Raw genomic sequence first — 18,263 nt, 5'->3', positions numbered from 1 at the left:
TAACATTTATTTTTAATTTTTCGGCTTTTGGCTTTTCCTCTTCGGATAATTTTTTTCCCCCAAAAATAAACTGAGTCCGGAGACTCGCGGTGCCATGCCGCATAGCGGAACAGCGCGTTGAATCCTACGCCAGAACGGCCCCGGCAGCGCGAATGTCTCGGTCCGTCGAGGTCTGCTGCTTTGTCATAAAAGGGTGTTTCGATGGGCATGTCATGGGTGCGATCATACCAGCACTAATGCACCGGATCCCATCAGAACTCTGCAGTTAAGCGTGCTTGGGCGAGAGTAGTACTAGGATGGGTGACCCCCTGAGAAGTCCTCGTGTTGCACCCTTTTTATTTTTTGCCCGCTTTTTTATTTTTTGATAATATTTATTTTTAATTTTTTGGCTTTTGGCTTTTCCTCTTCGGATAATTTTTTTCCCCCGACAATAAACTGAGTCCGGAGACTGGCGGTGCCATGCCGCATAGCGGGACCAGCGCGTTGAATCCTACGCCAGAACGGCCCCGGCAGCGCGAATGTCTCGGGCGGTCGAGGTCTGCTGCTTTGTCATAAAAGGGAGTTTTGAAGGGCATATTATGGGTGCGATCATACCAGCACTAATGCACCGGATCCCATCAGAACTTCGCAGTTAAGCGTGCTTGGGCGAGAGTAGTACTAGGATGGGTGACCCCCGGGAAGTCCTCGTGTTGCACCCCTTTTATTTTTTGCCCGCTTTTTTATTTTTTGATAATATTTATTTTTAATTTTTCGGCTTTTGGCTTTTCCTCTTCGGATAATTTTTTTCCCTCGAAAATAAACTGAGTCCGGAGACTCGCGGTGCCATGCCGCATAGCGGAACAGCGCGTTGAATCCTACGCCAGAACGGCCCCGGCAGCGCGAATGTCTCGGGCCGTCGAGGTCTGCTGCTTTGTCATAAAAGGGAGTTTCGAAGGGCATATCATGGGTGCGATCATACCAGCACTAATGCACCGGATCCCATCAGAACTCCGCAGTTAAGCGTGCTTGGGCGAGAGTAGTACTAGGATGGGTGACCCCCTGGGAAGTCCTCGTGTTGCACCCCTTTTATTTTTTGCCCGCTTTTTTATTTTTTGATAACATTTATTTTTAATTTTTCGACTTTTGGCTTTTCCTCTTCGGATAATTTTTTTTCCTCGAAAATAAACTGAGTCCGGAGACTCGCGGTGCCATGCCGCATAGCGGAACAGCGCGTTGAATCCTACGCCAGAACGGCCCCGGCAGCGCGAATGTCTCGGGCCGTCGAGGTCTGCTGCTTTGTCATAAAAGGGTGTTTCGATGGGCATGTCATGGGAGCGATCATACCAGCACTAATGCACCGGATCCCATCAGAACTCCGCAGTTAAGCGTGCTTGGGCGAGAGTAGTACTAGGATGGGTGACCCCCTGGGAAGTCCTTGTGTTGCACCCCTTTTATTTTTTGCCCGCTTTTTTATTTTTTGATAATATTTATTTTTAATTTTTTGGCTTTTGGCTTTTCCTCTTCGGATAATTTTTTCCCCCCGAAAATAAACTGAGTCCGGAGACTGGCGGTGCCATGCCGCATAGCGGAACAGCGCGTTGAATCATACGCCAGAACGGCCCCCGCAGCGCGAATGTCTCGGGCCGTCGAGGTCTGCTACTTTGTTTTAAAAGGGAGTTTCGAAGGGCATGTCTTGGGTGCGATCATACCAGCACTAATGCACCGGATCCCATCAGAACTCCGCAGTTAAGCGTGCTTGGGCGAGAGTAGTACTAGGATGGGTGACCCCCTGGGAAGTCCTTGTGTTGCACCCTTTTTATTTTTTGCCCGCTTTTTTATTTTTTGATAATATTTATTTTTAGTTTTTCGGCTTTTGGCTTTTCCTCTTCGGATAATTTTTTTCCTCCGACAATAAACTGAGTCCGGAGACTGGCGGTGCCATGCCGCATAGCGGGACCAGCGCATTGAATCCTACGCCAGAACGGCCACGGCAGCGTGAATGTCTTGGGCCGTCGAGGTCTGCTGCTTTGTCATACTAGGGAGTTTCGAAGGGCATGTCATGGGTGCGATCATACCAGCACTAATGCACCGGATCCCATCAGAACTCCGCAGTTAAGCGTGTTTGGGCGAGAGTAGTACTAGGATGGGTGACCCCCTGGGAAGTCCTCGTGTTGCACCCCTTTTATTTTTTGCCCGCTTTTTTATTTTTTGATAACATTTATTTTTAATTTTTCGGCTTTTGGCTTTTCCTCTTCGGATAATTTTTTTCCCTCGAAAATAAACTGAGTCCGGAGACTCGCGGTGCCATGCCGCATAGCGGAACAGCGCGTTGAATCCTACGCCAGAACGGCCCCGGCAGCGCGAATGTCTCGGGCCGTCGAGGTCTGCTGCTTTGTCATAAAAGGGTGTTTCGAAGGGCATGTCATGGGTGCGATCATACCAGCACTAATGCACCGGATCCCATCAGAACTCCGCAGTTAAGCGTGCTTGGGCGAGAGTAGTACTAGGATGGGTGACCCCCTGGGAAGTCCTCGTGTTGCACCCTTTTTTTTTTTGCCCGCTTTTTTATTTTTTGATAATATTTATTTTTAATTTTTCGGCTTTTGGCTTTTCCTCTTCGGATAATTTTTTTCCCCCGAAAATAAACTGAGTCCGGAGACTCGCGGTGCCATGCCGCATAGCGGAACAGCGCGTTGAACCCTACGCCAGAACGGCCCCGGCAGCGCGAATGTCTCGGGCCGTCGAGGTCTGCTGCTTTGTCATAAAAGGGTATTTCGATGGGCATGTCATGGGTGCGATCATACCAGCACTAATGCACCGGATCCCATCAGAACTCCGCAGTTAAGCGTGCTTGGGCGAGAGTAGTACTAGGATGGGTGACCCCCTGGGAAGTCCTCGTGTTGCACCCCTTTTATTTTTTGCCCGCTTTTTTATTTTTTGAAAATATTTATTTTTAATTTTTCGGCTTTTGGCTTTTCCTCTTCGGATAATTTTTTTCCCTCGAAAATAAACTGAGTCCGGAGACTCGCGGTGCCATGCCGCATAGCGGAATAGCGCGTTGAATCCTACGCCAGAACGGCCCCGGCAGCGCGAATGTCTCGGGCCGTCGAGGTCTGCTGCTTTGTCATAAAAGAGAGTTTCGAAGGGCATATCATGGGTGCGATCATACCAGCACTAATGCACCGGATCCCATCAGAACTCCGCAGTTAAGCGTGCTTGGGCGAGAGTAGTACTAGGATGGGTGACCCCTTGGAAAGTCCTCGTGTTGCACCCATTTTATTTTTTGCCCGCTTTTTTATTTTTTGATAACATTTATTTTTAATTTTTCGGCTTTTGGCTTTTCCTCTTCGGATAATTTTTTTCCCCCGAAAATAAACTGAGTCCGGAGACTCGCGGTGCCATGCCGCATAGCGGAACAGCGCGTTGAATCCTACGCCAGAACGGCCCCGGCAGCGCGAATGTCTCGGTCCGTCGAGGTCTGCTGCTTTGTCATAAAAGGGTGTTTCGATGGGCATGTCATGGGTGCGATCATACCAGCACTAATGCACCGGATCCCATCAGAACTCTGCAGTTAAGCGTGCTTGGGCGAGAGTAGTACTAGGATGGGTGACCCCCTGAGAAGTCCTCGTGTTGCACCCTTTTTATTTTTTGCCCGCTTTTTTATTTTTTGATAATATTTATTTTTAATTTTTTGGCTTTTGGCTTTTCCTCTTCGGATAATTTTTTTCCCCCGACAATAAACTGAGTCCGGAGACTGGCGGTGCCATGCCGCATAGCGGGACCAGCGCGTTGAATCCTACGCCAGAACGGCCCCGGCAGCGCGAATGTCTCGGGCGGTCGAGGTCTGCTGCTTTGTCATAAAAGGGAGTTTCGAAGGGCATATCATGGGTGCGATCATACCAGCACTAATGCACCGGATCCCATCAGAACTTCGCAGTTAAGCGTGCTTGGGCGAGAGTAGTACTAGGATGGGTGACCCCCGGGAAGTCCTCGTGTTGCACCCCTTTTATTTTTTGCCCGCTTTTTTATTTTTTGATAACATTTATTTTTAATTTTTCGGCTTTTGGCTTTTCCTCTTCGGATAATTTTTTTCCCTCGAAAATAAACTGAGTCCGGAGACTCGCGGTGCCATGCCGCATAGCGGAACAGCGCGTTGAATCCTACGCCAGAACGGCCCCGGCAGCGCGATTGTCTCGGGCCGTCGAGGTCTGCTGCTTTGTCATAAAAGGGTGTTTCGAAGGGCATGTCATGGGTGCGATCATACCAGCACTAATGCACCGGATCCCATCAGAACTCCGCAGTTAAGCGTGCTTGGGCGAGAGTAGTACTAGGATGGGTGACCCCCTGGGATGTCCTCGTGTTGCACCCCTTTTATTTTTTGCCCGCTTTTTTATTTTTTGATAATATTTATTTTTAATTTTTTGGCTTTTGGCTTTTCCTCTTCGGATAATTTTTTCCCCCCGAAAATAAACTGAGTCCGGAGACTGGCGGTGCCATGCCCCATAGCGGAACAGCGCGTTGAATCATACGCCAGAACGGCCCCCGCAGCGCGAATGTCTCGGGCCGTCGAGGTCTGCTGCTTTGTTTTAAAAGGGAGTTTCGAAGGGCATGTCTTGGGTGCGATCATACCAGCACTAATGCACCGGATCCCATCAGAACTCCGCAGTTAAGCGTGCTTGGGCGAGAGTAGTACTAGGATGGGTGACCCCCGGGAAGTCCTCGTGTTGCACCCCTTTTATTTTTTGCCCGCTTTTTTATTTTTTGATAATATTTATTTTTAATTTTTCGGCTTTTGGCTTTTCCTCTTCGGATAATTTTTTTCCCTCGAAAATAAACTGAGTCCGGAGACTCGCGGTGCCATGCCGCATAGCGGAACAGCGCGTTGAATCCTACGCCAGAACGGCCCCGGCAGCGCGAATGTCTCGGGCCGTCGAGGTCTGCTGCTTTGTCATAAAAGGGAGTTTCGAAGGGCATATCATGGGTGCGATCATACCAGCACTAATGCACCGGATCCCATCAGAACTCCGCAGTTAAGCGTGCTTGGGCGAGAGTAGTACTAGGATGGGTGACCCCCTGGGAAGTCCTCGTGTTGCACCCTTTTTTTTTTTGCCCGCTTTTTTATTTTTTGATAATATTTATTTTTAATTTTTCGGCTTTTGGCTTTTCCTCTTCGGATAATTTTTTTCCCCCGAAAATAAACTGAGTCCGGAGACTCGCGGTGCCATGCCGCATAGCGGAACAGCGCGTTGAACCCTACGCCAGAACGGCCCCGGCAGCGCGAATGTCTCGGGCCGTCGAGGTCTGCTGCTTTGTCATAAAAGGGTATTTCGATGGGCATGTCATGGGTGCGATCATACCAGCACTAATGCACCGGATCCCATCAGAACTCCGCAGTTAAGCGTGCTTGGGCGAGAGTAGTACTAGGATGGGTGACCCCCTGGGAAGTCCTCGTGTTGCACCCCTTTTATTTTTTGCCCGCTTTTTTATTTTTTGAAAATATTTATTTTTAATTTTTCGGCTTTTGGCTTTTCCTCTTCGGATAATTTTTTTCCCTCGAAAATAAACTGAGTCCGGAGACTCGCGGTGCCATGCCGCATAGCGGAATAGCGCGTTGAATCCTACGCCAGAACGGCCCCGGCAGCGCGAATGTCTCGGGCCGTCGAGGTCTGCTGCTTTGTCATAAAAGAGAGTTTCGAAGGGCATATCATGGGTGCGATCATACCAGCACTAATGCACCGGATCCCATCAGAACTCCGCAGTTAAGCGTGCTTGGGCGAGAGTAGTACTAGGATGGGTGACCCCTTGGAAAGTCCTCGTGTTGCACCCGTTTTATTTTTTGCCCGCTTTTTTATTTTTTGATAACATTTATTTTTAATTTTTCGGCTTTTGGCTTTTCCTCTTCGGATAATTTTTTTCCCCCGAAAATAAACTGAGTCCGGAGACTCGCGGTGCCATGCCGCATAGCGGAACAGCGCGTTGAATCCTACGCCAGAACGGCCCCGGCAGCGCGAATGTCTCGGTCGGTCGAGGTCTGCTGCTTTGTCATAAAAGGGTGTTTCGATGGGCATGTCATGGGTGCGATCATACCAGCACTAATGCACCGGATCCCATCAGAACTCTGCAGTTAAGCGTGCTTGGGCGAGAGTAGTACTAGGATGGGTGACCCCCTGAGAAGTCCTCGTGTTGCACCCTTTTTATTTTTTGCCCGCTTTTTTATTTTTTGATAATATTTATTTTTAATTTTTTGGCTTTTGGCTTTTCCTCTTCGGATAATTTTTTTCCCCCGACAATAAACTGAGTCCGGAGACTGGCGGTGCCATGCCGCATAGCGGGACCAGCGCGTTGAATCCTACGCCAGAACGGCCCCGGCAGCGCGAATGTCTCGGGCGGTCGAGGTCTGCTGCTTTGTCATAAAAGGGAGTTTCGAAGGGCATATCATGGGTGCGATCATACCAGCACTAATGCACCGGATCCCATCAGAACTTCGCAGTTAAGCGTGCTTGGGCGAGAGTAGTACTAGGATGGGTGACCCCCGGGAAGTCCTCGTGTTGCACCCCTTTTATTTTTTGCCCGCTTTTTTATTTTTTGATAACATTTATTTTTAATTTTTCGGCTTTTGGCTTTTCCTCTTCGGATAATTTTTTTCCCTCGAAAATAAACTGAGTCCGGAGACTCGCGGTGCCATGCCGCATAGCGGAACAGCGCGTTGAATCCTACGCCAGAACGGCCCCGGCAGCGCGATTGTCTCGGGCCGTCGAGGTCTGCTGCTTTGTCATAAAAGGGTGTTTCGAAGGGCATGTCATGGGTGCGATCATACCAGCACTAATGCACCGGATCCCATCAGAACTCCGCAGTTAAGCGTGCTTGGGCGAGAGTAGTACTAGGATGGGTGACCCCCTGGGATGTCCTCGTGTTGCACCCCTTTTATTTTTTGCCCGCTTTTTTATTTTTTGATAATATTTATTTTTAATTTTTTGGCTTTTGGCTTTTCCTCTTCGGATAATTTTTTCCCCCCGAAAATAAACTGAGTCCGGAGACTGGCGGTGCCATGCCCCATAGCGGAACAGCGCGTTGAATCATACGCCAGAACGGCCCCCGCAGCGCGAATGTCTCGGGCCGTCGAGGTCTGCTGCTTTGTTTTAAAAGGGAGTTTCGAAGGGCATGTCTTGGGTGCGATCATACCAGCACTAATGCACCGGATCCCATCAGAACTCCGCAGTTAAGCGTGCTTGGGCGAGAGTAGTACTAGGATGGGTGACCCCCGGGAAGTCCTCGTGTTGCACCCCTTTTATTTTTTGCCCGCTTTTTTATTTTTTGATAATATTTATTTTTAATTTTTCGGCTTTTGGCTTTTCCTCTTCGGATAATTTTTTTCCCTCGAAAATAAACTGAGTCCGGAGACTCGCGGTGCCATGCCGCATAGCGGAACAGCGCGTTGAATCCTACGCCAGAACGGCCCCGGCAGCGCGAATGTCTCGGGCCGTCGAGGTCTGCTGCTTTGTCATAAAAGGGAGTTTCGAAGGGCATATCATGGGTGCGATCATACCAGCACTAATGCACCGGATCCCATCAGAACTCCGCAGTTAAGCGTGCTTGGGCGAGAGTAGTACTAGGATGGGTGACCCCCTGGGAAGTCCTCGTGTTGCACCCTTTTTTTTTTTGCCCGCTTTTTTATTTTTTGATAATATTTATTTTTAATTTTTCGGCTTTTGGCTTTTCCTCTTCGGATAATTTTTTTCCCCCGAAAATAAACTGAGTCCGGAGACTCGCGGTGCCATGCCGCATAGCGGAACAGCGCGTTGAACCCTACGCCAGAACGGCCCCGGCAGCGCGAATGTCTCGGGCCGTCGAGGTCTGCTGCTTTGTCATAAAAGGGTATTTCGATGGGCATGTCATGGGTGCGATCATACCAGCACTAATGCACCGGATCCCATCAGAACTCCGCAGTTAAGCGTGCTTGGGAGAGAGTAGTACTAGGATGGGTGACCCCCTGGGAAGTCCTCGTGTTGCACCCCTTTTATTTTTTGCCCGCTTTTTTATTTTTTGAAAATATTTATTTTTAATTTTTCGGCTTTTGGCTTTTCCTCTTCGGATAATTTTTTTCCCTCGAAAATAAACTGAGTCCGGAGACTCGCGGTGCCATGCCGCATAGCGGAATAGCGCGTTGAATCCTACGCCAGAACGGCCCCGGCAGCGCGAATGTCTCGGGCCGTCGAGGTCTGCTGCTTTGTCATAAAAGAGAGTTTCGAAGGGCATATCATGGGTGCGATCATACCAGCACTAATGCACCGGATCCCATCAGAACTCCGCAGTTAAGCGTGCTTGGGCGAGAGTAGTACTAGGATGGGTGACCCCTTGGAAAGTCCTCGTGTTGCACCCGTTTTATTTTTTGCCCGCTTTTTTATTTTTTGATAACATTTATTTTTAATTTTTCGGCTTTTGGCTTTTCCTCTTCGGATAATTTTTTTCCCCCGAAAATAAACTGAGTCCGGAGACTCGCGGTGCCATGCCGCATAGCGGAACAGCGCGTTGAATCCTACGCCAGAACGGCCCCGGCAGCGCGAATGTCTCGGTCCGTCGAGGTCTGCTGCTTTGTCATAAAAGGGTGTTTCGATGGGCATGTCATGGGTGCGATCATACCAGCACTAATGCACCGGATCCCATCAGAACTCTGCAGTTAAGCGTGCTTGGGCGAGAGTAGTACTAGGATGGGTGACCCCCTGAGAAGTCCTCGTGTTGCACCCTTTTTATTTTTTGCCCGCTTTTTTATTTTTTGATAATATTTATTTTTAATTTTTTGGCTTTTGGCTTTTCCTCTTCGGATAATTTTTTTCCCCCGACAATAAACTGAGTCCGGAGACTGGCGGTGCCATGCCGCATAGCGGGACCAGCGCGTTGAATCCTACGCCAGAACGGCCCCGGCAGCGCGAATGTCTCGGGCGGTCGAGGTCTGCTGCTTTGTCATAAAAGGGAGTTTCGAAGGGCATATCATGGGTGCGATCATACCAGCACTAATGCACCGGATCCCATCAGAACTTCGCAGTTAAGCGTGCTTGGGCGAGAGTAGTACTAGGATGGGTGACCCCCGGGAAGTCCTCGTGTTGCACCCCTTTTATTTTTTGCCCGCTTTTTTATTTTTTGATAACATTTATTTTTAATTTTTCGGCTTTTGGCTTTTCCTCTTCGGATAATTTTTTTCCCTCGAAAATAAACTGAGTCCGGAGACTCGCGGTGCCATGCCGCATAGCGGAACAGCGCGTTGAATCCTACGCCAGAACGGCCCCGGCAGCGCGATTGTCTCGGGCCGTCGAGGTCTGCTGCTTTGTCATAAAAGGGTGTTTCGAAGGGCATGTCATGGGTGCGATCATACCAGCACTAATGCACCGGATCCCATCAGAACTCCGCAGTTAAGCGTGCTTGGGCGAGAGTAGTACTAGGATGGGTGACCCCCTGGGATGTCCTCGTGTTGCACCCCTTTTATTTTTTGCCCGCTTTTTTATTTTTTGATAATATTTATTTTTAATTTTTTGGCTTTTGGCTTTTCCTCTTCGGATAATTTTTTCCCCCCGAAAATAAACTGAGTCCGGAGACTGGCGGTGCCATGCCCCATAGCGGAACAGCGCGTTGAATCATACGCCAGAACGGCCCCCGCAGCGCGAATGTCTCGGGCCGTCGAGGTCTGCTGCTTTGTTTTAAAAGGGAGTTTCGAAGGGCATGTCTTGGGTGCGATCATACCAGCACTAATGCACCGGATCCCATCAGAACTCCGCAGTTAAGCGTGCTTGGGCGAGAGTAGTACTAGGATGGGTGACCCCCGGGAAGTCCTCGTGTTGCACCCCTTTTATTTTTTGCCCGCTTTTTTATTTTTTGATAATATTTATTTTTAATTTTTCGGCTTTTGGCTTTTCCTCTTCGGATAATTTTTTTCCCTCGAAAATAAACTGAGTCCGGAGACTCGCGGTGCCATGCCGCATAGCGGAACAGCGCGTTGAATCCTACGCCAGAACGGCCCCGGCAGCGCGAATGTCTCGGGCCGTCGAGGTCTGCTGCTTTGTCATAAAAGGGAGTTTCGAAGGGCATATCATGGGTGCGATCATACCAGCACTAATGCACCGGATCCCATCAGAACTCCGCAGTTAAGCGTGCTTGGGCGAGAGTAGTACTAGGATGGGTGACCCCCTGGGAAGTCCTCGTGTTGCACCCCTTTTATTTTTTGCCCGCTTTTTTATTTTTTGATAACATTTATTTTTAATTTTTCGACTTTTGGCTTTTCCTCTTCGGATAATTTTTTTTCCTCGAAAATAAACTGAGTCCGGAGACTCGCGGTGCCATGCCGCATAGCGGAACAGCGCGTTGAATCCTACGCCAGAACGGCCCCGGCAGCGCGAATGTCTCGGGCCGTCGAGGTCTGCTGCTTTGTCATAAAAGGGTGTTTCGATGGGCATGTCATGGGAGCGATCATACCAGCACTAATGCACCGGATCCCATCAGAACTCCGCAGTTAAGCGTGCTTGGGCGAGAGTAGTACTAGGATGGGTGACCCCCTGGGAAGTCCTTGTGTTGCACCCCTTTTATTTTTTGCCCGCTTTTTTATTTTTTGATAATATTTATTTTTAATTTTTTGGCTTTTGGCTTTTCCTCTTCGGATAATTTTTTCCCCCCGAAAATAAACTGAGTCCGGAGACTGGCGGTGCCATGCCGCATAGCGGAACAGCGCGTTGAATCATACGCCAGAACGGCCCCCGCAGCGCGAATGTCTCGGGCCGTCGAGGTCTGCTGCTTTGTTTTAAAAGGGAGTTTCGAAGGGCATGTCTTGGGTGCGATCATACCAGCACTAATGCACCGGATCCCATCAGAACTCCGCAGTTAAGCGTGCTTGGGCGAGAGTAGTACTAGGATGGGTGACCCCCTGGGAAGTCCTTGTGTTGCACCCTTTTTATTTTTTGCCCGCTTTTTTATTTTTTGATAATATTTATTTTTAGTTTTTCGGCTTTTGGCTTTTCCTCTTCGGATAATTTTTTTCCTCCGACAATAAACTGAGTCCGGAGACTGGCGGTGCCATGCCGCATAGCGGGACCAGCGCATTGAATCCTACGCCAGAACGGCCACGGCAGCGTGAATGTCTTGGGCCGTCGAGGTCTGCTGCTTTGTCATACTAGGGAGTTTCGAAGGGCATGTCATGGGTGCGATCATACCAGCACTAATGCACCGGATCCCATCAGAACTCCGCAGTTAAGCGTGTTTGGGCGAGAGTAGTACTAGGATGGGTGACCCCCTGGGAAGTCCTCGTGTTGCACCCCTTTTATTTTTTGCCCGCTTTTTTATTTTTTGATAACATTTATTTTTAATTTTTCGGCTTTTGGCTTTTCCTCTTCGGATAATTTTTTTCCCTCGAAAATAAACTGAGTCCGGAGACTCGCGGTGCCATGCCGCATAGCGGAACAGCGCGTTGAATCCTACGCCAGAACGGCCCCGGCAGCGCGAATGTCTCGGGCCGTCGAGGTCTGCTGCTTTGTCATAAAAGGGTGTTTCGAAGGGCATGTCATGGGTGCGATCATACCAGCACTAATGCACCGGATCCCATCAGAACTCCGCAGTTAAGCGTGCTTGGGCGAGAGTAGTACTAGGATGGGTGACCCCCTGGGAAGTCCTCGTGTTGCACCCTTTTTTTTTTTGCCCGCTTTTTTATTTTTTGATAATATTTATTTTTAATTTTTCGGCTTTTGGCTTTTCCTCTTCGGATAATTTTTTTCCCCCGAAAATAAACTGAGTCCGGAGACTCGCGGTGCCATGCCGCATAGCGGAACAGCGCGTTGAACCCTACGCCAGAACGGCCCCGGCAGCGCGAATGTCTCGGGCCGTCGAGGTCTGCTGCTTTGTCATAAAAGGGTATTTCGATGGGCATGTCATGGGTGCGATCATACCAGCACTAATGCACCGGATCCCATCAGAACTCCGCAGTTAAGCGTGCTTGGGCGAGAGTAGTACTAGGATGGGTGACCCCCTGGGAAGTCCTCGTGTTGCACCCCTTTTATTTTTTGCCCGCTTTTTTATTTTTTGAAAATATTTATTTTTAATTTTTCGGCTTTTGGCTTTTCCTCTTCGGATAATTTTTTTCCCTCGAAAATAAACTGAGTCCGGAGACTCGCGGTGCCATGCCGCATAGCGGAACAGCGCGTTGAATCCTACGCCAGAACGGCCCCGGCAGCGCGAATGTCTCGGGCCGTCGAGGTCTGCTGCTTTGTCATAAAAGGGTGTTTCGAAGGGCATGTCATGGGTGCGATCATACCAGCACTAATGCACCGGATCCCATCAGAACTCCGCAGTTAAGCGTGCTTGGGCGAGAGTAGTACTAGGATGGGTGACCCCCTGGGAAGTCCTCGTGTTGCACCCTTTTTTTTTTTGCCCGCTTTTTTATTTTTTGATAATATTTATTTTTAATTTTTCGGCTTTTGGCTTTTCCTCTTCGGATAATTTTTTTCCCCCGAAAATAAACTGAGTCCGGAGACTCGCGGTGCCATGCCGCATAGCGGAACAGCGCGTTGAATCCTACGCCAGAACGGCCCCGGCAGCGCGAATGTCTCGGGCCGTCGAGGTCTGCTGCTTTGTCATAAAAGGGTGTTTCGAAGGGCATGTCATGGGTGCGATCATACCAGCACTAATGCACCGGATCCCATCAGAACTCTGCAGTTAAGCGTGCTTGGGCGAGAGTAGTACTAGGATGGGTGACCCCCTGGGATGTCCTCGTGTTGCACCCCTTTTATTTTTTGCCCGCTTTTTTATTTTTTGATAATATTTATTTTTAATTTTTTGGCTTTTGGCTTTTCCTCTTCGGATAATTTTTTCCCCCCGAAAATAAACTGAGTCCGGAGACTGGCGGTGCCATGCCCCATAGCGGAACAGCGCGTTGAATCATACGCCAGAACGGCCCCCGCAGCGCGAATGTCTCGGGCCGTCGAGGTCTGCTGCTTTGTTTTAAAAGGGAGTTTCGAAGGGCATGTCTTGGGTGCGATCATACCAGCACTAATGCACCGGATCCCATCAGAACTCCGCAGTTAAGCGTGCTTGGGCGAGAGTAGTACTAGGATGGGTGACCCCCTGGGAAGTCCTTGTGTTGCACCCTTTTTATTTTTTGCCCGCTTTTTTATTTTTTGATAATATTTATTTTTAATTTTTCGGCTTTTGGCTTTTCCTCTTCGGATAATTTTTTTCCTCCGACAATAAACTGAGTCCGGAGACTGGCGGTGCCATGCCGCATAGCGGGACCAGCGCGTTGAATCCTACGCCAGAACGGCCCCGGCAGCGTGAATGTCTCGGGCCGTCGAGGTCTGCTGCTTTGTCATACTAGGGAGTTTCGAAGGGCATGTCGATGGTGCGATCATACCAGCACTAATGCACCGGATCCCATCAGAACTCCGCAGTTAAGCGTGCTTGGGCGAGAGTAGTACTAGGATGGGTGACCCCCTGGGAAGTCCTCGTGTTGCACCCTTTTTATTTTTTGCCCGCTTTTTTATTTTTTGATAATATTTATTTTTAATTTTTCGGCTTTTGGCTTTTCCTCTTCGGATAATTTTTTTCCCCCGAAAATAAACTGAGTCCGGTGACTCGCGGTGCCATGCCGCATAGCGGAACAGCGCGTTGAATCCTACGCCAGAACGGCCCCGGCAGCGCGAATGTCTCGGGCCGTCGAGGTCTGCTGCTTTGTCATAAAAGGGTGTTTCGATGGGCATGTCATGGGTGCGATCATACCAGCACTAATGCACCGGATCCCATCAGAACTCCGCAGTTAAGCGTGCTTGGGCGAGAGTAGTACTAGGATGGGTGACCCCCTGGGAAGTCCTCGTGTTGCACCCCTTTTATTTTTTGCCCGCTTTTTTATTTTTTGATAATATTTATTTTTAATTTTTCGGCTTTTGGCTTTTCCTCTTCGGATAATTTTTTTCCCCTGAAAATAAACTGAGTCCGGAGACTCGCGGTGCCATGCCGCATAGCGGAACAGCGCGTTGAATCCTACGCCAGAACGGCCCCGGCAGCGCGAATGTCTCGGTCCGTCGAGGTCTGCTGCTTTGTCATAAAAGAGAGTTTCGAAGGGCATATCATGGGTGCGATCATACCAGCACTAATGCACCGGATCCCATCAGAACTCCGCAGTTAAGCGTGCTTGGGCGAGAGTAGTACTAGGATGGGTGACCCCCTGGGAAGTCCTCGTGTTGCACCCCTTTTATTTTTTGCCCGCTTTTTTATTTTTTGATAACATTTATTTTTAATTTTTCGGCTTTTGGCTTTTCCTCTTCGGATAATTTTTTTCCCCCGAAAATAAACTGAGTCCGGAGACTCGCGGTGCCATGCCGCATAGCGGAACAGCGCGTTGAATCCTACGCCAGAACGGCCCCGGCAGCGCGAATGTCTCGGTCCGTCGAGGTCTGCTGCTTTGTCATAAAAGGGTGTTTCGATGGGCATGTCATGGGTGCGATCATACCAGCACTAATGCACCGGATCCCATCAGAACTCTGCAGTTAAGCGTGCTTGGGCGAGAGTAGTACTAGGATGGGTGACCCCCTGAGAAGTCCTCGTGTTGCACCCTTTTTATTTTTTGCCCGCTTTTTTATTTTTTGATAATATTTATTTTTAATTTTTTGGCTTTTGGCTTTTCCTCTTCGGATAATTTTTTTCCCCCGACAATAAACTGAGTCCGGAGACTGGCGGTGCCATGCCGCATAGCGGGACCAGCGCGTTGAATCCTACGCCAGAACGGCCCCGGCAGCGCGAATGTCTCGGGCGGTCGAGGTCTGCTGCTTTGTCATAAAAGGGAGTTTCGAAGGGCATATCATGGGTGCGATCATACCAGCACTAATGCACCGGATCCCATCAGAACTTCGCAGTTAAGCGTGCTTGGGCGAGAGTAGTACTAGGATGGGTGACCCCCGGGAAGTCCTCGTGTTGCACCCCTTTTATTTTTTGCCCGCTTTTTTATTTTTTGATAATATTTATTTTTAATTTTTCGGCTTTTGGCTTTTCCTCTTCGGATAATTTTTTTCCCTCGAAAATAAACTGAGTCCGGAGACTCGCGGTGCCATGCCGCATAGCGGAACAGCGCGTTGAATCCTACGCCAGAAGGGCCCCGGCAGCGCGAATGTCTCGGGCCGTCGAGGTCTGCTGCTTTGTCATAAAAGGGAGTTTCGAAGGGCATATCATGGGTGCGATCATACCAGCACTAATGCACCGGATCCCATCAGAACTCCGCAGCTAAGCGTGCTTGGGCGAGAGTAGTACTAGGATGGGTGACCCCCTGGGAAGTCCTCGTGTTGCACCCCTTTTATTTTTTGCCCGCTTTTTTATTTTTTGATAACATTTATTTTTAATTTTTCGGCTTTTGGCTTTTCCTCTTCGGATAATTTTTTTCCCCCGAAAATAAACTAAGTCCGGAGACTCGCGGTGCCATGCCGCATAGCGGAACAGCGCGTTGAATCCTACGCCAGAACGGCCCCGGCAGCGCGAATGTCTCGGGCCGTCGAGGTCTGCTGCTTTGTCATAAAAGGGTGTTTCGAAGGGCATGTCATGGGTGCGATCATACCAGCACTAATGCACCGGATCCCATCAGAACTCCGCAGTTAAGCGTGCTTGGGCGAGAGTAGTACTAGGATGGGTGACCCCCTGGGATGTCCTCGTGTTGCACCCCTTTTATTTTTTGCCCGCTTTTTTATTTTTTGATAATATTTATTTTTAATTTTTTGGCTTTTGGCTTTTCCTCTTCGGATAATTTTTTCCCCCCGAAAATAAACTGAGTCCGGAGACTGGCGGTGCCATGCCCCATAGCGGAACAGCGCGTTGAATCATACGCCAGAACGGCCCCCGCAGCGCGAATGTCTCGGGCCGTCGAGGTCTGCTGCTTTGTTTTAAAAGGGAGTTTCGAAGGGCATGTCTTGGGTGCGATCATACCAGCACTAATGCACCGGATCCCATCAGAACTCCGCAGTTAAGCGTGCTTGGGCGAGAGTAGTACTAGGATGGGTGACCCCCTGGGAAGTCCTTGTGTTGCACCCTTTTTATTTTTTGCCCGCTTTTTTATTTTTTGATAATATTTATTTTTAATTTTTCGGCTTTTGGCTTTTCCTTTTCGGATAATTTTTTTCCTCCGACAATAAACTGAGTCCGGAGACTGGCGGTGCCATGCCGCATAGCGGGACCAGCGCGTTGAATCCTACGCCAGAACGGCCCCGGCAGCGTGAATGTCTCGGGCCGTCGAGGTCTGCTGCTTTGTCATACTAGGGAGTTTCGAAGGGCATGTCGATGGTGCGATCATACCAGCACTAATGCACCGGATCCCATCAGAACTCCGCAGTTAAGCGTGCTTGGGCGAGAGTAGTACTAGGATGGGTGACCCCCTGGGAAATCCTCGTGTTGCACCCTTTTTATTTTTTGCCCGCTTTTTTATTTTTTGATAATATTTATTTTTAATTTTTCGGCTTTTGGCTTTTCCTCTTCGGATAATTTTTTTCCCCCGAAAATAAACTGAGTCCGGTGACTCGCGGTGCCATGCCGCATAGCGGAACAGCGCGTTGAATCCTACGCCAGAACGGCCCCGGCAGCGCGAATGTCTCGGGCCGTCGAGGTCTGCTGCTTTGTCATAAAAGGGTGTTTCGATGGGCATGTCATGGGTGCGATCATACCAGCACTAATGCACCGGATCCCATCAGAACTCCGCAGTTAAGCGTGCTTGGGCGAGAGTAGTACTAGGATGGGTGACCCCCTGGGAAGTCCTCGTGTTGCACCCCTTTTATTTTTTGCCCGCTTTTTTATTTTTTGATAATATTTATTTTTAATTTTTCGGCTTTTGGCTTTTCCTCTTCGGATAATTTTTTTCCTCCGACAATAAACTGAGTCCGGAGACCGGCGGTGCCATGCCGCATAGCGGGACCAGCGCGTTGAATCCTACGCCAGAACGGCCCCGGTAGCGTGAATGTCTCGGGCCGTCGAGGTCTGCTGCTTTGTCATACTAGGGAGTTTCGAAGGGCATGTCGATGGTGCGATCATACCAGCACTAATGCACCGGATCCCATCAGAACTCCGCAGTTAAGCGTGCTTGGGCGAGAGTAGTACTAGGATGGGTGACCCCCTGGGAAGTCCTCGTGTTGCACCCTTTTTATTTTTTGCCCGCTTTTTTATTTTTTGATAATATTTATTTTTAATTTTTCGGCTTTTGGCTTTTCCTCTTCGGATAATTTTTTTCCCCCGAAAATAAACTGAGTCCGGTGACTCGCGGTGCCATGCCGCATAGCGGAACAGCGCGTTGAATCCTACGCCAGAACGGCCCCGGCAGCGCGAATGTCTCGGGCCGTCGAGGTCTGCTGCTTTGTCATAAAAGGGTGTTTCGATGGGCATGTCATGGGTGCGATCATACCAGCACTAATGCACCGGATCCCATCAGAACTCCGCAGTTAAGCGTGCTTGGGCGAGAGTAGTACTAGGATGGGTGACCCCCTGGGAAGTCCTCGTGTTGCACCCCTTTTATTTTTTGCCCGCTTTTTTATTTTTTGATAATATTTATTTTTAATTTTTCGGCTTTTGGCTTTTCCTCTTCGGATAATTTTTTTCTCCTGAAAATAAACTGAGTCCGGAGACTCGCGGTGCCATGCCGCATAGCGGAACAGCGCGTTGAATCCTACGCCAGAACGGCCCCGGCAGCGCGAATGTCTCGGTCCGTCGAGGTCTGCTGCTTTGTCATAAAAGAGAGTTTCGAAGGGCATATCATGGGTGCGATCATACCAGCACTAATGCACCGGATCCCATCAGAACTCCGCAGTTAAGCGTGCTTGGGCGAGAGTAGTACTAGGATGGGTGACCCCCTGGGAAGTCCTCGTGTTGCACCCCTTTTATTTTTTGCCCGCTTTTTTATTTTTTGATAACATTTATTTTTAATTTTTCGGCTTTTGGCTTTTCCTCTTCGGATAATTTTTTTCCCCCGAAAATAAACTGAGTCCGGAGACTCGCGGTGCCATGCCGCATAGCGGAACAGCGCGTTGAATCCTACGCCAGAACGGCCCCGGCAGCGCGAATGTCTCGGTCCGTCGAGGTCTGCTGCTTTGTCATAAAAGGGTGTTTCGATGGGCATGTCATGGGTGCGATCATACCAGCACTAATGCACCGGATCCCATCAGAACTCTGCAGTTAAGCGTGCTTGGGCGAGAGTAGTACTAGGATGGGTGACCCCCTGAGAAGTCCTCGTGTTGCACCCTTTTTATTTTTTGCCCGCTTTTTTATTTTTTGATAATATTTATTTTTAA

At 49.3% G+C, this 18,263-nt stretch overlaps 50 non-coding genes across 50 annotated transcripts; all 50 read left to right on the top strand.

Moving 5' to 3' along the window:
- The first annotated feature begins 214 nt into the window (after positions 1 to 214).
- LOC149759485 (5S ribosomal RNA) lies at positions 215 to 333 on the top strand. Its single transcript, XR_016402523.1, has one exon. It is a non-coding gene; the product is annotated as a 5S ribosomal RNA (ribosomal RNA).
- A 247-nt stretch (positions 334 to 580) lies between these two features.
- LOC149759484 (5S ribosomal RNA) lies at positions 581 to 698 on the top strand. Its single transcript, XR_016407075.1, has one exon. It is a non-coding gene; the product is annotated as a 5S ribosomal RNA (ribosomal RNA).
- Positions 699 to 944: 246 nt separating this feature from the next.
- LOC149759483 (5S ribosomal RNA) lies at positions 945 to 1,063 on the top strand. The gene has a single exon (XR_016409180.1). It is a non-coding gene; the product is annotated as a 5S ribosomal RNA (ribosomal RNA).
- A 246-nt stretch (positions 1,064 to 1,309) lies between these two features.
- On the top strand, positions 1,310 to 1,428 carry LOC149759482 (5S ribosomal RNA). Its single transcript, XR_016404327.1, has one exon. It is a non-coding gene; the product is annotated as a 5S ribosomal RNA (ribosomal RNA).
- Positions 1,429 to 1,674: 246 nt separating this feature from the next.
- Positions 1,675 to 1,793, top strand: LOC149759481 (5S ribosomal RNA). Its single transcript, XR_016400898.1, has one exon. It is a non-coding gene; the product is annotated as a 5S ribosomal RNA (ribosomal RNA).
- A 247-nt stretch (positions 1,794 to 2,040) lies between these two features.
- Positions 2,041 to 2,159, top strand: LOC149759480 (5S ribosomal RNA). The gene has a single exon (XR_016401021.1). It is a non-coding gene; the product is annotated as a 5S ribosomal RNA (ribosomal RNA).
- A 246-nt stretch (positions 2,160 to 2,405) lies between these two features.
- On the top strand, positions 2,406 to 2,524 carry LOC149759479 (5S ribosomal RNA). The gene has a single exon (XR_016411972.1). It is a non-coding gene; the product is annotated as a 5S ribosomal RNA (ribosomal RNA).
- A 245-nt stretch (positions 2,525 to 2,769) lies between these two features.
- LOC149759478 (5S ribosomal RNA) lies at positions 2,770 to 2,888 on the top strand. The gene has a single exon (XR_016409179.1). It is a non-coding gene; the product is annotated as a 5S ribosomal RNA (ribosomal RNA).
- A 246-nt stretch (positions 2,889 to 3,134) lies between these two features.
- Positions 3,135 to 3,253, top strand: LOC149759477 (5S ribosomal RNA). The gene has a single exon (XR_016404367.1). It is a non-coding gene; the product is annotated as a 5S ribosomal RNA (ribosomal RNA).
- A 246-nt stretch (positions 3,254 to 3,499) lies between these two features.
- LOC149759476 (5S ribosomal RNA) lies at positions 3,500 to 3,618 on the top strand. Its single transcript, XR_016402522.1, has one exon. It is a non-coding gene; the product is annotated as a 5S ribosomal RNA (ribosomal RNA).
- A 247-nt stretch (positions 3,619 to 3,865) lies between these two features.
- Positions 3,866 to 3,983, top strand: LOC149759475 (5S ribosomal RNA). The gene has a single exon (XR_016407074.1). It is a non-coding gene; the product is annotated as a 5S ribosomal RNA (ribosomal RNA).
- A 246-nt stretch (positions 3,984 to 4,229) lies between these two features.
- On the top strand, positions 4,230 to 4,348 carry LOC149759474 (5S ribosomal RNA). The gene has a single exon (XR_016403789.1). It is a non-coding gene; the product is annotated as a 5S ribosomal RNA (ribosomal RNA).
- Positions 4,349 to 4,594: 246 nt separating this feature from the next.
- On the top strand, positions 4,595 to 4,712 carry LOC149759473 (5S ribosomal RNA). Its single transcript, XR_016404506.1, has one exon. It is a non-coding gene; the product is annotated as a 5S ribosomal RNA (ribosomal RNA).
- Positions 4,713 to 4,958: 246 nt separating this feature from the next.
- Positions 4,959 to 5,077, top strand: LOC149759472 (5S ribosomal RNA). The gene has a single exon (XR_016411971.1). It is a non-coding gene; the product is annotated as a 5S ribosomal RNA (ribosomal RNA).
- A 245-nt stretch (positions 5,078 to 5,322) lies between these two features.
- On the top strand, positions 5,323 to 5,441 carry LOC149759471 (5S ribosomal RNA). Its single transcript, XR_016409178.1, has one exon. It is a non-coding gene; the product is annotated as a 5S ribosomal RNA (ribosomal RNA).
- A 246-nt stretch (positions 5,442 to 5,687) lies between these two features.
- LOC149759470 (5S ribosomal RNA) lies at positions 5,688 to 5,806 on the top strand. Its single transcript, XR_016405041.1, has one exon. It is a non-coding gene; the product is annotated as a 5S ribosomal RNA (ribosomal RNA).
- A 246-nt stretch (positions 5,807 to 6,052) lies between these two features.
- LOC149759469 (5S ribosomal RNA) lies at positions 6,053 to 6,171 on the top strand. Its single transcript, XR_016402521.1, has one exon. It is a non-coding gene; the product is annotated as a 5S ribosomal RNA (ribosomal RNA).
- A 247-nt stretch (positions 6,172 to 6,418) lies between these two features.
- Positions 6,419 to 6,536, top strand: LOC149759468 (5S ribosomal RNA). The gene has a single exon (XR_016407073.1). It is a non-coding gene; the product is annotated as a 5S ribosomal RNA (ribosomal RNA).
- Positions 6,537 to 6,782: 246 nt separating this feature from the next.
- On the top strand, positions 6,783 to 6,901 carry LOC149759467 (5S ribosomal RNA). The gene has a single exon (XR_016403788.1). It is a non-coding gene; the product is annotated as a 5S ribosomal RNA (ribosomal RNA).
- Positions 6,902 to 7,147: 246 nt separating this feature from the next.
- Positions 7,148 to 7,265, top strand: LOC149759466 (5S ribosomal RNA). The gene has a single exon (XR_016404504.1). It is a non-coding gene; the product is annotated as a 5S ribosomal RNA (ribosomal RNA).
- Positions 7,266 to 7,511: 246 nt separating this feature from the next.
- Positions 7,512 to 7,630, top strand: LOC149759465 (5S ribosomal RNA). Its single transcript, XR_016411970.1, has one exon. It is a non-coding gene; the product is annotated as a 5S ribosomal RNA (ribosomal RNA).
- Positions 7,631 to 7,875: 245 nt separating this feature from the next.
- Positions 7,876 to 7,994, top strand: LOC149759464 (5S ribosomal RNA). Its single transcript, XR_016404581.1, has one exon. It is a non-coding gene; the product is annotated as a 5S ribosomal RNA (ribosomal RNA).
- Positions 7,995 to 8,240: 246 nt separating this feature from the next.
- LOC149759463 (5S ribosomal RNA) lies at positions 8,241 to 8,359 on the top strand. Its single transcript, XR_016405040.1, has one exon. It is a non-coding gene; the product is annotated as a 5S ribosomal RNA (ribosomal RNA).
- Positions 8,360 to 8,605: 246 nt separating this feature from the next.
- Positions 8,606 to 8,724, top strand: LOC149759462 (5S ribosomal RNA). The gene has a single exon (XR_016402520.1). It is a non-coding gene; the product is annotated as a 5S ribosomal RNA (ribosomal RNA).
- A 247-nt stretch (positions 8,725 to 8,971) lies between these two features.
- On the top strand, positions 8,972 to 9,089 carry LOC149759461 (5S ribosomal RNA). Its single transcript, XR_016407072.1, has one exon. It is a non-coding gene; the product is annotated as a 5S ribosomal RNA (ribosomal RNA).
- A 246-nt stretch (positions 9,090 to 9,335) lies between these two features.
- Positions 9,336 to 9,454, top strand: LOC149759460 (5S ribosomal RNA). The gene has a single exon (XR_016403786.1). It is a non-coding gene; the product is annotated as a 5S ribosomal RNA (ribosomal RNA).
- Positions 9,455 to 9,700: 246 nt separating this feature from the next.
- On the top strand, positions 9,701 to 9,818 carry LOC149759459 (5S ribosomal RNA). The gene has a single exon (XR_016404503.1). It is a non-coding gene; the product is annotated as a 5S ribosomal RNA (ribosomal RNA).
- A 246-nt stretch (positions 9,819 to 10,064) lies between these two features.
- LOC149759458 (5S ribosomal RNA) lies at positions 10,065 to 10,183 on the top strand. Its single transcript, XR_016409177.1, has one exon. It is a non-coding gene; the product is annotated as a 5S ribosomal RNA (ribosomal RNA).
- Positions 10,184 to 10,429: 246 nt separating this feature from the next.
- On the top strand, positions 10,430 to 10,548 carry LOC149759457 (5S ribosomal RNA). Its single transcript, XR_016404326.1, has one exon. It is a non-coding gene; the product is annotated as a 5S ribosomal RNA (ribosomal RNA).
- Positions 10,549 to 10,794: 246 nt separating this feature from the next.
- Positions 10,795 to 10,913, top strand: LOC149759456 (5S ribosomal RNA). The gene has a single exon (XR_016400897.1). It is a non-coding gene; the product is annotated as a 5S ribosomal RNA (ribosomal RNA).
- Positions 10,914 to 11,160: 247 nt separating this feature from the next.
- LOC149759455 (5S ribosomal RNA) lies at positions 11,161 to 11,279 on the top strand. Its single transcript, XR_016401019.1, has one exon. It is a non-coding gene; the product is annotated as a 5S ribosomal RNA (ribosomal RNA).
- A 246-nt stretch (positions 11,280 to 11,525) lies between these two features.
- On the top strand, positions 11,526 to 11,644 carry LOC149759454 (5S ribosomal RNA). The gene has a single exon (XR_016411969.1). It is a non-coding gene; the product is annotated as a 5S ribosomal RNA (ribosomal RNA).
- Positions 11,645 to 11,889: 245 nt separating this feature from the next.
- Positions 11,890 to 12,008, top strand: LOC149759453 (5S ribosomal RNA). Its single transcript, XR_016409175.1, has one exon. It is a non-coding gene; the product is annotated as a 5S ribosomal RNA (ribosomal RNA).
- A 246-nt stretch (positions 12,009 to 12,254) lies between these two features.
- LOC149759452 (5S ribosomal RNA) lies at positions 12,255 to 12,373 on the top strand. Its single transcript, XR_016411968.1, has one exon. It is a non-coding gene; the product is annotated as a 5S ribosomal RNA (ribosomal RNA).
- Positions 12,374 to 12,618: 245 nt separating this feature from the next.
- LOC149759451 (5S ribosomal RNA) lies at positions 12,619 to 12,737 on the top strand. The gene has a single exon (XR_016406009.1). It is a non-coding gene; the product is annotated as a 5S ribosomal RNA (ribosomal RNA).
- A 246-nt stretch (positions 12,738 to 12,983) lies between these two features.
- Positions 12,984 to 13,102, top strand: LOC149759450 (5S ribosomal RNA). Its single transcript, XR_016400896.1, has one exon. It is a non-coding gene; the product is annotated as a 5S ribosomal RNA (ribosomal RNA).
- Positions 13,103 to 13,349: 247 nt separating this feature from the next.
- LOC149759449 (5S ribosomal RNA) lies at positions 13,350 to 13,468 on the top strand. The gene has a single exon (XR_016401982.1). It is a non-coding gene; the product is annotated as a 5S ribosomal RNA (ribosomal RNA).
- Positions 13,469 to 13,714: 246 nt separating this feature from the next.
- Positions 13,715 to 13,833, top strand: LOC149759448 (5S ribosomal RNA). The gene has a single exon (XR_016409174.1). It is a non-coding gene; the product is annotated as a 5S ribosomal RNA (ribosomal RNA).
- A 246-nt stretch (positions 13,834 to 14,079) lies between these two features.
- On the top strand, positions 14,080 to 14,198 carry LOC149759447 (5S ribosomal RNA). The gene has a single exon (XR_016409173.1). It is a non-coding gene; the product is annotated as a 5S ribosomal RNA (ribosomal RNA).
- A 246-nt stretch (positions 14,199 to 14,444) lies between these two features.
- LOC149759446 (5S ribosomal RNA) lies at positions 14,445 to 14,563 on the top strand. Its single transcript, XR_016402519.1, has one exon. It is a non-coding gene; the product is annotated as a 5S ribosomal RNA (ribosomal RNA).
- Positions 14,564 to 14,810: 247 nt separating this feature from the next.
- Positions 14,811 to 14,928, top strand: LOC149759445 (5S ribosomal RNA). Its single transcript, XR_016407071.1, has one exon. It is a non-coding gene; the product is annotated as a 5S ribosomal RNA (ribosomal RNA).
- A 246-nt stretch (positions 14,929 to 15,174) lies between these two features.
- Positions 15,175 to 15,293, top strand: LOC149759444 (5S ribosomal RNA). The gene has a single exon (XR_016412471.1). It is a non-coding gene; the product is annotated as a 5S ribosomal RNA (ribosomal RNA).
- Positions 15,294 to 15,539: 246 nt separating this feature from the next.
- Positions 15,540 to 15,658, top strand: LOC149759443 (5S ribosomal RNA). Its single transcript, XR_016403785.1, has one exon. It is a non-coding gene; the product is annotated as a 5S ribosomal RNA (ribosomal RNA).
- Positions 15,659 to 15,904: 246 nt separating this feature from the next.
- LOC149759442 (5S ribosomal RNA) lies at positions 15,905 to 16,023 on the top strand. The gene has a single exon (XR_016400895.1). It is a non-coding gene; the product is annotated as a 5S ribosomal RNA (ribosomal RNA).
- A 247-nt stretch (positions 16,024 to 16,270) lies between these two features.
- On the top strand, positions 16,271 to 16,389 carry LOC149759441 (5S ribosomal RNA). Its single transcript, XR_016401798.1, has one exon. It is a non-coding gene; the product is annotated as a 5S ribosomal RNA (ribosomal RNA).
- Positions 16,390 to 16,635: 246 nt separating this feature from the next.
- On the top strand, positions 16,636 to 16,754 carry LOC149759440 (5S ribosomal RNA). Its single transcript, XR_016409172.1, has one exon. It is a non-coding gene; the product is annotated as a 5S ribosomal RNA (ribosomal RNA).
- Positions 16,755 to 17,001: 247 nt separating this feature from the next.
- Positions 17,002 to 17,120, top strand: LOC149759439 (5S ribosomal RNA). Its single transcript, XR_016401981.1, has one exon. It is a non-coding gene; the product is annotated as a 5S ribosomal RNA (ribosomal RNA).
- A 246-nt stretch (positions 17,121 to 17,366) lies between these two features.
- On the top strand, positions 17,367 to 17,485 carry LOC149759438 (5S ribosomal RNA). Its single transcript, XR_016409171.1, has one exon. It is a non-coding gene; the product is annotated as a 5S ribosomal RNA (ribosomal RNA).
- Positions 17,486 to 17,731: 246 nt separating this feature from the next.
- On the top strand, positions 17,732 to 17,850 carry LOC149759437 (5S ribosomal RNA). Its single transcript, XR_016409170.1, has one exon. It is a non-coding gene; the product is annotated as a 5S ribosomal RNA (ribosomal RNA).
- Positions 17,851 to 18,096: 246 nt separating this feature from the next.
- Positions 18,097 to 18,215, top strand: LOC149759436 (5S ribosomal RNA). The gene has a single exon (XR_016402518.1). It is a non-coding gene; the product is annotated as a 5S ribosomal RNA (ribosomal RNA).
- Positions 18,216 to 18,263: the final 48 nt, after the last annotated feature.

Source organism: Phoenix dactylifera, chromosome 4, assembly GCF_051530095.1.
Source record: "Phoenix dactylifera cultivar Ajwa chromosome 4, Ajwa_hap1_PhDact_Kaust_v1.1, whole genome shotgun sequence".
NCBI lineage: Eukaryota > Viridiplantae > Streptophyta > Magnoliopsida > Arecales > Arecaceae > Phoenix > Phoenix dactylifera.
The sequence above is the reverse complement of the archived record's forward strand: the minus strand, read 5'-3'. Positions and strand labels throughout refer to the sequence as shown.